Source organism: Zeugodacus cucurbitae, chromosome 4 (genome assembly GCF_028554725.1).
Source record: "Zeugodacus cucurbitae isolate PBARC_wt_2022May chromosome 4, idZeuCucr1.2, whole genome shotgun sequence".
Classification (NCBI taxonomy): Eukaryota; Metazoa; Arthropoda; class Insecta; order Diptera; family Tephritidae; genus Zeugodacus; species Zeugodacus cucurbitae.
The window spans coordinates 35,084,436-35,096,652 of NC_071669.1; positions in this window are offsets into that span (position 1 = coordinate 35,084,436).

The window sequence follows — 12,217 nt, forward strand, 5'->3', positions numbered from 1 at the left end:
GACAATTGTCATACGAAACAGCATCAACAAGCGCCGCAATAAGGAATACAACGCCATCAAAAAAGTCATGGAAAAAGAAAGATAAGTCGTTAACCGCGACAAATATTCAAATTAGAATGTCAAATTAAGCTTTGCGACACCGTATTGCTCCTAAACAATAGCAAAATGTGGAAAGAATAAAAAGGGTTGTTTAAGGACCTTCGAGCTGCCGGTGGGAAACCTCAAACTCATAATAATACATTTAATACTTATGCATACATGAAAACTCATATACATACCTACATATGTATGTATGTATGTTTGTATGTTAATTGAAAAAATTATAATTGTAAAGAAAAAAGTTATCAATTATACATTCACCACGACTACTCTCAACATAATATATAAGTATTTATATTTCAAACCACCATATACAATTGACCAAAGTAACTATAGATGATGGCGATTGCTGAGAAGCATTAACCGGTGTGAAGGGCAACTAAAATTTCTTAAGGCATCGTGATCAGGTGTTTGGAATGCAAAACTAATTATTTATAGTTAATGGTATCTATCACCGTTCCACTTGGAGCATATTCAATGTTTAGTGATTAATTTTACAAAGTAATTTTTACGAACTTGCTCTGCCCAGGGATTGGGGATGAGTTTCTGCTTTATTTGTGCCTTTCTCACTCCCGATTACTTCAAATAAAATCAGCACCGTTTGTTTGTCATCGCCTACTAATAAGTAGGCGTGTCATAAGCCAGAATCGGACGCAGTCTGCACATGGACACGTGCCAGTCACGCAATGTACTCAACAACAACAAATCGTCATCAACTAGTCAAGAGCAGAACAACCATCATTTCAGCCACCAACGACGTGTTGATATACAAACGGCGCTCGCTTAAATCATTTGCGTCAATTTTATCGCTTCCTTTTAATTTGAAATATTTTCAAAGGGCCGTCAGAAAGTCCTTGAAGCGTAAAGCGTTGCATGCTTGGACAAAAACTCAGATCTACATATGTGCGTGTATATAGATTCGCTAGCCCACCCACTGCACCTTCAACGGCACCCTAAAGGAAAACATTTAAATAAACATACTCTCGCATTTGTGAACTTAACTCAATGAAAACGTTTGTGACGCTGACGCGTGTTGTCAATGATTTCTACTCAATCACTTCCGCTTCACTGCATTTCAACTCCATGATTTGGTTTAAACACAGCTTCTCGTTTAAAATCACTTTATAACACAAAATTGCGCGACAAACATTTTGTCGCCGTTGTTTTGACTCAGCAGCGTGACGTGTAATACTAATCGCTCTCAAATTGTGGCGTGCGGACACCGATTGGAAGAAATTATTTTATTGTTCGGGATCTTTACGTAGATAGACACAGTCACACAAGTTGACGGATATCCAATATATGTACCTATAATGTACAGATATTGACATTCACCTCTGTTGAGTAAAACAATCGATGTTTATATTAATGTTGAGTTGTTAGGGATGCAAAAATTGTGAAATGAAACATCGATGGTTTGATGTATCGATATTTCTTCAAAAATCGATGTATTTTTGAACCTTCTAACGTATTTTAAAGTTAGTATGAAAAACTAAAGGATACAGAGGCAGAAGCATAAATAGTGAGTAGTACGTCTTAAGTTCATACATTTTATTTCATTTAGCTTTATTTGTTTGTTAAAGATTCTTCTCAATAAATAACACTATTTAAAAACAGCAGCTTTGAAAGTTTTTTCACCTTCAAGTGGTTTTTCTACCTTCTGCGTGATAGTGGGTTTAGAAAACAATCGTTCACTCGGAACTGACGTGGCCACAATGTGCAAATATTAAGAAGCCTGTTTATACAACTCCGGAAACACACTATTCATGTTAACCCAAACTCTATTGGATTCTGATTGATAGGAGTAACAGCTGATCCGAGATACATTTTCTCTTCAACCTTATGTTCCTGTAATTGTAGATAAATTTGACAACTTACATTTCACATTTTGGTGGGCCAAATGATTATTATGGTTACAAATTTGAAACGATGATTCCGTTGTATCAGCGCAATTCTTTGCATATTTTATGAAAAAGTAAAAAAAAAGTTTTTCTTTTAGCCATAGCATCTTCAAAATGCAGTAATTTAAAACCGTAGTCTACGCGAGAATTAAATTGTCAAAATAAATGATAAAATTATCCGCGGTATTTTCCAAGCGCACTTTCCCTTAACGAATTCTCCGTATTTTACAATAAAACGAATTCCAATGTGACAAAGCGTTTCCAAATAAAGGGTTTCGTGTTAATAATAGAAAAAGTGTGAAGATATGAACTAAATTGTAATATAAAACATCGTTGAAAGTGACATCGATGCATCAATGTTTTTAGATTCAAAACATTGTATACTCTCGCAATTTATTGAAGAAATTTTTTTAAGATAACACACAAACTTTCCCATAAATAAAGGCATAAAGTTTAATAGAATAACAAAAATCGTAATACATCTATAGATATGAGGGCTGAGGTAATTTCATCCATTTTCACCTGCAAGGTACACTATATCCAAGACTATCTTCTCTTCTTGACTGGCGTAGACACCGCTTACGCGGTTATAGCCGAGTCCACAACAGCGCGCCATGCGTCTTTCCTTCTGGCAGTTTGGCGCCAATTGGTTATACCAACTTCAAAGTTATGACCGTCAACAGTGACGTGGGAGCCAAGACGCGAATGTGCTGACTGTTTATTTGACGACAGGAGATATTTCGTCTTGTCCTCGTTCACCACTACCAATATCAATTGGCATACGCCAGCAGCTGTACACTCTTGTAGAAGATTGTACCTTCTCTATTTAGCTCTGCAGCTCGTATTATTTTTTCCAGCTATAGATTGAAGAAGTCGCACGATAGTGAGACACTCTGTCTGAAGCCTCGTTTGATATCGAAGGGCTCGCAGAGGTCCTTCCCGATCCTGACGGAGGTTTTGGTGTTGCTCAACGTCAGTTTATATAGCCGTATTAGTTTATAGCCGTGAGTATAGATTCTTCTCTCTCAGGTCTTTTCCAAGATTCGGCGCATGGTGAATATCTGGTCCATTGTCGATTTTCCAGGTCTAAAGCCACCCTGATAAGGTCCAATCAGTTCGATGACGGTGGGCTTTAGTCTTTCACACAATACGCTCGACAAAACCTTATATGCGATATTGAGGAGACTTATGTATACCACGGTAATTGGCGCAGATTGTGGGGTCTCCCTTCATAAGGATTGGGCAGAGCACACTGAGATTCCAATCGTCGGGCATGCTTTCTTCCATATTCTTCGACCACATTCTACAAAGAAGCTGATGCATGCACCTTATTAGTTCTTCCCCGCCGGTAATCCATCGGCCCGCGCCGTTTTTTTGTTCTTCAAGCAGGTAATTGCTATTCGAATTTCTTCATGGTCGGGTAATGGAACATCTAATCCATTGTCATTGATTGCGGAATCGGGTTCGCCATCTCCTGGTGTTGTACGCTCACTGCCATTCAGCAGGTCGGAGAAGTGTTCCCTCCATACTCCCAATATGCTCTGGACATCCGTTACCAGATTACCTCCTCGGTACCTACATGATAATGCTCCGGTCTTGAAACCTTCTGTAAATCGTCTCATCTTTTCATAAAATTTTCGAGCATTACCCATGTCGGCCAGCTTTTCAAGCTTTTCATACTCACGCATTTCGGCCTCTTTCTTTTTACGTCTGCAAATGCGTCTCCCTTCCCTCTTCAGTTCTCGATATCTATCCCACCCCGAACGTGTTGTGGTCGACAGCAAAGTTACGAGGTAGACAGTCTGTTTTCTCTCCACTCACATAGATCACATAAAAATAAGTTCTAGTTGTTTTCAACCAACATTTTAAATTACATAGCTATTATGTAATTCAATATAATTTTATATATCGTATTATCTAAACGACGAATTCGGCATAAAGTCCACCAGAATAACGAAAATCTGTATATACATATATTATATGTAAGTGATTGCGTCTGGTGGTGAATGAGGATAAGACGAAATATTAGTGTTGAGAGTCATAACTTTGAAGTCGTCGATAATTTTGTCTCTCTTGGAACCATTTTAAACTGAGTAAGCAATTGAAATATAAGGTCCTCTCTCGACGAACAAAAACCAAACTCGACAAGTCGCTTATTATTTCCGTCCTGCAAATGGTGTACGAGTTATACGACGACATTGACATAGCTTAGCGAATAAGAAGACAGCGGCTACGCTGGCTAGGTCATGTTGTTCGAATGGACGTAAGCACTTCAGCTTTGAAAGTGTTCGATGCAGTACCCGCTAATGGAAGCAGAAGAAGAGGAAGACATCAACTACGTTTGAAAGATCAGGTGTAAAGTGATCTGGTATCACTTGGTATTTCCAATTGTCGCCAAATTGAGAAAAAGAGACAGATGGGCTGTTATTATTGATTCGGCTATAATCGCTAAAGCAGTTCCTACGCTGGGATAATTCTTGGATCGATTTCAATTTTATTGCCGCCAATATTTTACGTTCGCAAAATTTTGCAAAGATATCTCACATATTATGGTATAAAGTTCACCGAAAGTTTGAAAAGCTCATATCAAGTATATGGGAACTAGAGGAAATATTGATCTGATTTTGTCCATTTTTGGCATAGACGCACGATATTAAGAGAAAAGCATTTCTTCAGAATACCTAAGAAATTTACCGATATTTTTGATAAAAAATTAACCACATACACTGAGGTTATGTTCGATATTTGGGACCTTGAATAGTTATTGTCCGATTTCGGTATTTCCTCTAGATGGGTGATCGGTAATGCTTCCACCAAAATTGGACAATATAGCCTTACTGATTTACGAGATTTGTACAAAAAATGGATTTGGAGCGGGGCCACGCCTTCTATTCGAAAATATTGGAACGACAGATGGGATTCTGTAGCAACCTTAACGAGACCTTTATGGATAAAATAATTGTGTATATGCATACATTTATATATATAGCAAATTATATCTTGTACATGTGCATCTATTTATATATATATGTACATATGTATGTATGTATAGCCGGCGAAGTCCATCCGAAAACATACGTCGCCATGTGTGTATTGCATATCCATTCAACTAGGATACATTGCCTATATCATTTCTTTTGTTGATACTTTATTTATACATATTAATAAATCGCATAATAATGAAGTGGCAAACGTTACAAATCAAAACACTCGCCACGCGCCGTTGCTACTTTAGCTGTCGCCAGCGCTGCTGGTAGTCCGCTTCTCAATGAGACCATCCACCACCTCCTTATGCGAACATACTTCCATGTGTATTTCTAGACTAACGCCGACCATTCAACGAATGAATTGATTGTCATACGCTTTGCTACGATTTTTAACGAACGAAGTTTGTCAATCTCATAAATTACAGAAATGATTGCGCGATGACATTAAGCTAACGGCAGATATTTGACAGAAAAATCCCACCCCTACGCTTCGAGTCGTATGTGCGGACATTCGCCCATGAGTGAGCTCAATTTTTTAAGATGATAATACGACATGGGTGTGCTTTTGTCAACCGCAACGGAAGCAGTCACGCTTTTCTTTCTCTGGCCTTTAGTGAAATCTTTTCAATAGATACTCGTAATTACCACACATACATTGGTGGACGGAAATGTGAACGCAATGTCCTTAAAATATACTGACACGTAGCTAAATATGACAAAAAAATTATATATGTATGTAAGTTGCATTATAATTTTGGATTAAACTAATTACATTTTCTGGTGGCATCATCGCTGAGTTGTAGGGTCAGCAATACTATCTAACTCCTTGATTTGCTGAGGGCTCCGATCATTATTTAATTTCAAATTTACAGTAGAATACCATATAATAGAACTAATCAGAAGTATACACTGTTTCCTAAGACTAAATGTAGAGACACCACTATGGTTAATTTAGTCCTAGCACTGACATAAATTCAAATATGGTGCATGAGGTCAGAGATATTGCGCTTATCCATATGTATTTATCAGAGGATTTTTCCACTGATGGAGCTCTTAGAAAGTATTTTTCCAAAAATAATGTTATAGGCTGGAGGACCAGCTTAGCCCTCGCCACTACACCATAAGTGACACTATTTGCTTGCTATTGAGTGTTATAGTCTTTAGGTTTTGCATTACATTTCATTTCTTTATGCATATATGGGTCCCTGTTATTGTAGCTATTGTCGTCAAAGTGTCCGCTGTTTTTTGTTTTCAGTTTGGTTCATGTTTGGTCCCACGAGAAAGGGGTTGGTCACTCGACCGCAGAGCCCGTATGCAGAGAGAAGGCATTTGATACCTTCGACGTCGCCCGGGCATCGGAGGGAACCGTTCGCGAACAACAATTCATTCCCGCCCGCTGACCATTCAGCAATCAGCACGGATACCTCGACATTTTAAATATAAAAAAAACCAGTAAGGAAAGCCTAAGTTCAGGTGCAACCGAACATTTTATACTTCGCACATTATTGCTATATTTTTATTAACATAACACACAATCTGACCCATATATTAGGCATAAAGTCCAATAGAAAAACGAAAAACATCATGTGTAGTATATAGGCTGAGGTAATTCCTGAACCGATTTCACTAATTTTTACCACCAACATACATTATATCTAAGATTGTATCGCTCATTTACTTGAATAGTGTGTTTTACTTGAAAAAAAGCCGATTTTTCAGGAGAGCGATTTAAAATTTTCAATTGTCTCTTATTTAGCAAATATAGAAAAATATTGACAAATCTAGTGTCGTGTAATATTTTAAATACAATGTTGAGCATAAATGATTCAAATAGAGTGTTTTTTGAACATTTTGAATTATGTCATTTTGTATTATGTGAAAAATATAAATCAATTTAGCCGTCATAAGTCAAATTAGTCGTTTTTGTTGAAAAAAAGCAATATGAAAAATTTAATTAATGTTTCATCAATATCGTTGTAATACAAAATGTGTCGTTCTTTCTGAAAAGAAATCCAAATTCACCTTTCCCCAATACGTGTTGTAACACTAAATACAATATGCAATTATTTATTAGTAAAAAAAATTATAACTAATTCTGGCACAACTGAGAAGTGTCGTTATTGTGGTTAAAAAATAATGCAACATAACAAGTGTAGTAACGGCACATTCTTATTTCACGGTTTAACGCATCGGAATGAAATTTTTATACAATATGGACGATGAAATTGCGCACATTTCTGTAAACTCAACTAAAAAATCGTTTTTTTTTAGTTACGACACTATTCATGTAAATAAGCGATATGCTCATTTAATTTGGCTAAATTATTTCACATATTAACCAATTTTTAAGCTATTAAGCCCATCGTCGGTGAAAAATTACCCTAAGCCAGTGAGTTTTTCATATTCGATATCCGGTGCTTTGAAAAGTTATAGTTCGATTTCGACAATTTTTTCACAAGTGATGCCACACACCATATACAGTATTTGTGTAAAGTTTTATACAGCTATCTTCATTGGTTCCTGTATGTATATATCATAAAGTGAAGGAATAACGGTGTCAAGAAAATATTATATACCGAATTTCAATGAAATCGGTCGAATAGTTCCTGAGATATGGTTTTTGACCCATAAGTGGGCGATGCCACGATGCCCATTTTCCATTTTGTAAAAACAACTGAGACCAGCTTCTTTCTGCCATATATATATATATATATATATATATATATATATCAAGATAAAGGGCGTGTTAACTCCCGCCCGCCCACTTCTATACATATATATACAGATTCTTAATAAGACGAAGTAAGGAAGGGCTAAGTTCGTATCTGAGAGATTTTCCAAATTAGCCAAAAGCACTGAGGTCCCCATGTTCTATATCTTGGGCCTTGATAGGTTATAGTCCGATATCGGCGATTTTTACATTTATTTGTATCATATGGACTTCAAAATTGTGATGTTAATGTTGTAAACCGACTTCGCCCATTTTTAAAATGTAGTATTGGGATGCCAGAAAAATGTCCAGTAGTTCCTAGTTTTAACCCATAAGTGGGCGAATCCACGCCCATCGTCCATTTTTTTACTGAATTAAAGCATTTTTAGTAGTTTTCAACATAACTTTGTATAATATGATTGAAAATTTGGTTGATATAGCTTTAGTAGTTTATAAGATATGCACAATAAAAGGACCACGCCCACTTTCCCAAAAATATTTTATCCAAATTAGTTTAATTACAGTACTTTACAAGGCAAATTTGATCTTGAAAAAAAAAATATGGCGTTATTATATTGTAGATTATGCATATATCTGCAAATTTCTTTAGCAAACTTTAACTTTTATATTAACTTAAGACACCCACATATACACTGAACAAAAAAGGAAAGGGGGAGAGGGGGAGAGGGGGGAACACAACTAAAACAATAACTAAACATAATAAAGACGCATACAAAATGTCCTAAAACAAGGCAAAGAAAAGCATTAATTTTGTGTTGAACAAAAAAAAAACAAATTAGCTTTAATTAATATTAAAACATAAAATATATACCTTTCACTTAAAAATACATCTAAAATCATTCAAATTCAGGAACGTAAATATTTGACAGACCACTTTGAATTTCCCCTCTAATTGAACATGTACTCACATCTTCGATTCTATTTTTAGAAAGTCTGGTTAGATTTCCAGATAAAACTGTTTTACCATAAAAAACATAAATTTTGCTTATTTTAGAGACAATTCCTTTACATTTTGTTAAAATATTTTGTTATAATTTTTTTTGATTTTTGGCCTATGGGCAGAACCACTGAGCATTGGATGACGATTAATGAGTTTAAATGTAGCCGCACATCGACTTTTAATGAACCGTTAAAGTTTTCCGAAATCGGAAAATACATATATATATAATACTTTATATAGATACTTTCTATGAACGCCTAGAACGCACCTATGAGCGCTGCCCCCGCCAGGATGTCAAAATCGTGCTTGGCGATTTCAACGCTAGGGTGGGTAAAGAAGTTGTCTTTGGCACAAGAGTCGGAAAATTCAACCTCCATGACGAAACATCGCCAAACGGCCTGGGGCAAGAAATATGGTCGTCTATAGTACCAGATTCCAGCATAAGAAAATACATCAAGCTACTTGGCTGTCTCCTGATCGAAACACGCGTAACCAAATCGATCATGTTGTGATAGACGGAAGACATGTCTACTGTGTTTTAGACGTGCGTACGCTCCGAGGACCAAATATAGACTCGGACCATTATCTGGTTGCAGCGAAGATACGCACCCGCCTCTGTGCCGCAAAGAACGACAGCCACGAAATACTCTACTCGACTTGCACTCCTGCTCTCTGAGAGCACTCATCAGCATCTCGGTATAAGGGAACTGTGGAACGGCATCTTAAACTCACTGCTGACAGCTGCAGCTGAAACAATTGAATTTCGGCAACGACAAAAAAAAGCTGGTACGATGAGGAATGCCGTCTCGCAGCGGAGAGAATACAGACCACCTACCTCGCAACGTTGCAAACGACCACAACACGTGCGGGATGGGATAGATACCGAGAGCTGAAGAGGGAAGAGAGACGCATTTGCAGACAAAAAAAGAAAGAGGCCGAAATGGGTGAGTACGAAAAGCTTGAGAAGCTGACAGAAAGAGGTAATGCTCGAAAATTTTATGAAAAAAATGAAGCGACTTAATGAAGGTTTCAAGACCGGAGCATCCTCATGTAGAGACCAAGGTGGTAATCTGGTAATTGATGTCCAGGGCATACTGGGATTATGGAGGGAACACTTCTTCGACCTGCTGAATGGCAGTGAAAGTACAACACCAGGAGGATTACCCGCCTAAAGAACAACAAAGCGGCGGGGGCCGATGGATTACCGGCCGAGCTATTCAAATACGGCGGCGAAGAACTGATGAGGTGCATGCATCAGCTTCTTTGCAGAATATGGTCGGAAGAAAGCATACCTGACGATTGGAATCTCAAAAAGGGAGATCCCACAATCTACGCCAATTACCGTGGGATAAGCCTCCTAAATATCGCATACAAGGTTCTATCGAGCGTACTGTGTGAAAGACTAAAGCTCATCGTCAACAAACTGATTGGACCTTATTAGTGTGGCTTTAGACCTGGAAATTCGACAACTGACCAGATATTCACCATGCGCCAAATCTTGGAGAAGACCCTTGAAAAGAGGATCGACACACACCACCTTTTTGCCAATTTTATAGCTGCTTCGACAGCACGAAAAGGAGCTGCCTTTGCGCCGCGATGTCTGAATTTGGTATCCCCGCAAAACTAATACGGCTGTGCAAGTTGACGCTGAGCAATACCAAAAGCTCCGTCGTGATTGGGAAGGACCTCTCCGAGCCGTTCGATACCAAACGAGGTTTCAGACACTAAAAATAATACGAGCTGAAGAGCTAAATAGAGAAGGTACAATCTTCTATAAGAGTGTACAGCTGCTGGCGTACGCCGATGATATTGATATCATCGGAAGCAACAACAGCGCCGTTTGTTCTGCTTTTTCCCGCATGGATAAAGAGGCGAAGCGAATGGGTCTGGAGGTGAATGAGGACAAGACGAAATATCTCCTGTCATCAAGCAAACAGTCGGCGCATTCGCGTCTTGGCTCTCACGTCACTGTTGACAGTCATAACTTCGAAGTCGTACATAATTTCGTATACCTGGGAACCAGCGCAGAAACACTCTTGCCAACAGAGGCTTCTTTGGACTGAGTAGGCAAATGAAAAGTAAAGTCCTCTCACGGCGAACCAAAAACAAACTCTACAAGTCGCTTATCATTCCCGTCCTGCTTTATGGTGCAGAAGCTTTGACGATGTCAACATCAGATGAGACGACATTAGGAGTTTTCGAGAGGAAAATTTTGCACAAGATTTATGGTCCTCACAACATTGGCAACGTCGAATACCGCTGACGATGGAACGATGAGCTGTACGAGTTATACGACGACATTGGCATAGTTCAGCGAATAAAAAGACAGCGGCTACGCTGGCTAAGTCATGTTGTCTAGCTCTGAAAGTGTTCGATGCAGTACCCGCCGGAGGAAGCCGAGGAAGGGGCAGGCCTCCACTCCGTTGGAGGGACCAGGTGGAGAGCGACCTGCTTACACTTGGAATCTCCAACTGGCGCCGAACTGCGAAGGAAAGAGACGAGTGGTGCGCTCTCATCGATTCGGCTATAACCGGCTAAACGGTTCAACGCCAATCACATACATACATATGAGATATAGATACTGTCTTGTTTCATATAATTCCATTTAACGTTTGTAACTTAAAAAAATTTCCTAACAAAGCAATAATGACAAAAGAACGAACAACAAATCATTTATATGTAATACATATGTATGTATGTACATATTATTTAGAAACCGTTTGTATGGGTAAAAGAAAAGGGCTGTTTTAGGGTTTTCCTGGCAATTATTCGAACATTGTAAACCTTTCCTAGATATTCCCTAACATTTCAAGACTCAAATTAGCCAAATCGGTTCAACCGCTCTCTGTATATACAGTGATCCCCGCAAAAGTGCCACCGTTTAAGTGCTATTCCCGCTTAAGTGACAACATTTTGCGGCATCGTTGTTTTTCTCTTAATGCCTGTAATATTTAGGCCACAAATACAATATTGTTTGTAATTTTCCTCTTTTATGTGCCTTTTAATATTTTTGACATTGAATGCACTGAGAATTGTTAAAAGGAAAACATGTACATACATAGTTTTGGAATGATTTTATACTCTCGCAACAAAGCTTTGTTGCAAACTTTGCAAAGTTGCTAAAGAGAGTATCATAGTTTTGTTTACATAACGGTTGTTTGTAACACCTAAAACTAAACGACTTAGACATAGGGTTATATATACCAAAGTGATCAGGGTGACGTGTAAAAGAAATCCGGAAGTATGTCCGTCCGTCGCGATAACTTGAGTAAAAATGGAATCTTAATGAAACTGGGTACACATATTTCTTGGCAACATGAGACGTTTGGTATTGAAACTGGGCGAAATCGGAGCACTGCCACGCCCACTAAATAGCGAAAACCGAAAACACATAAAGTGTCATAACTAAATAAAGTGTCATAAAGCTATTAAAGTAAAATTTGGCACAAGGGATCGCACTAGGAAGGGGCATATTTGGATGTAATTTTTTTGGGGAAGTGGCCGTGACGCCTAAACTTGTTTGTTGTATATATCTCGCAAACCAATGAAGCTATATAAA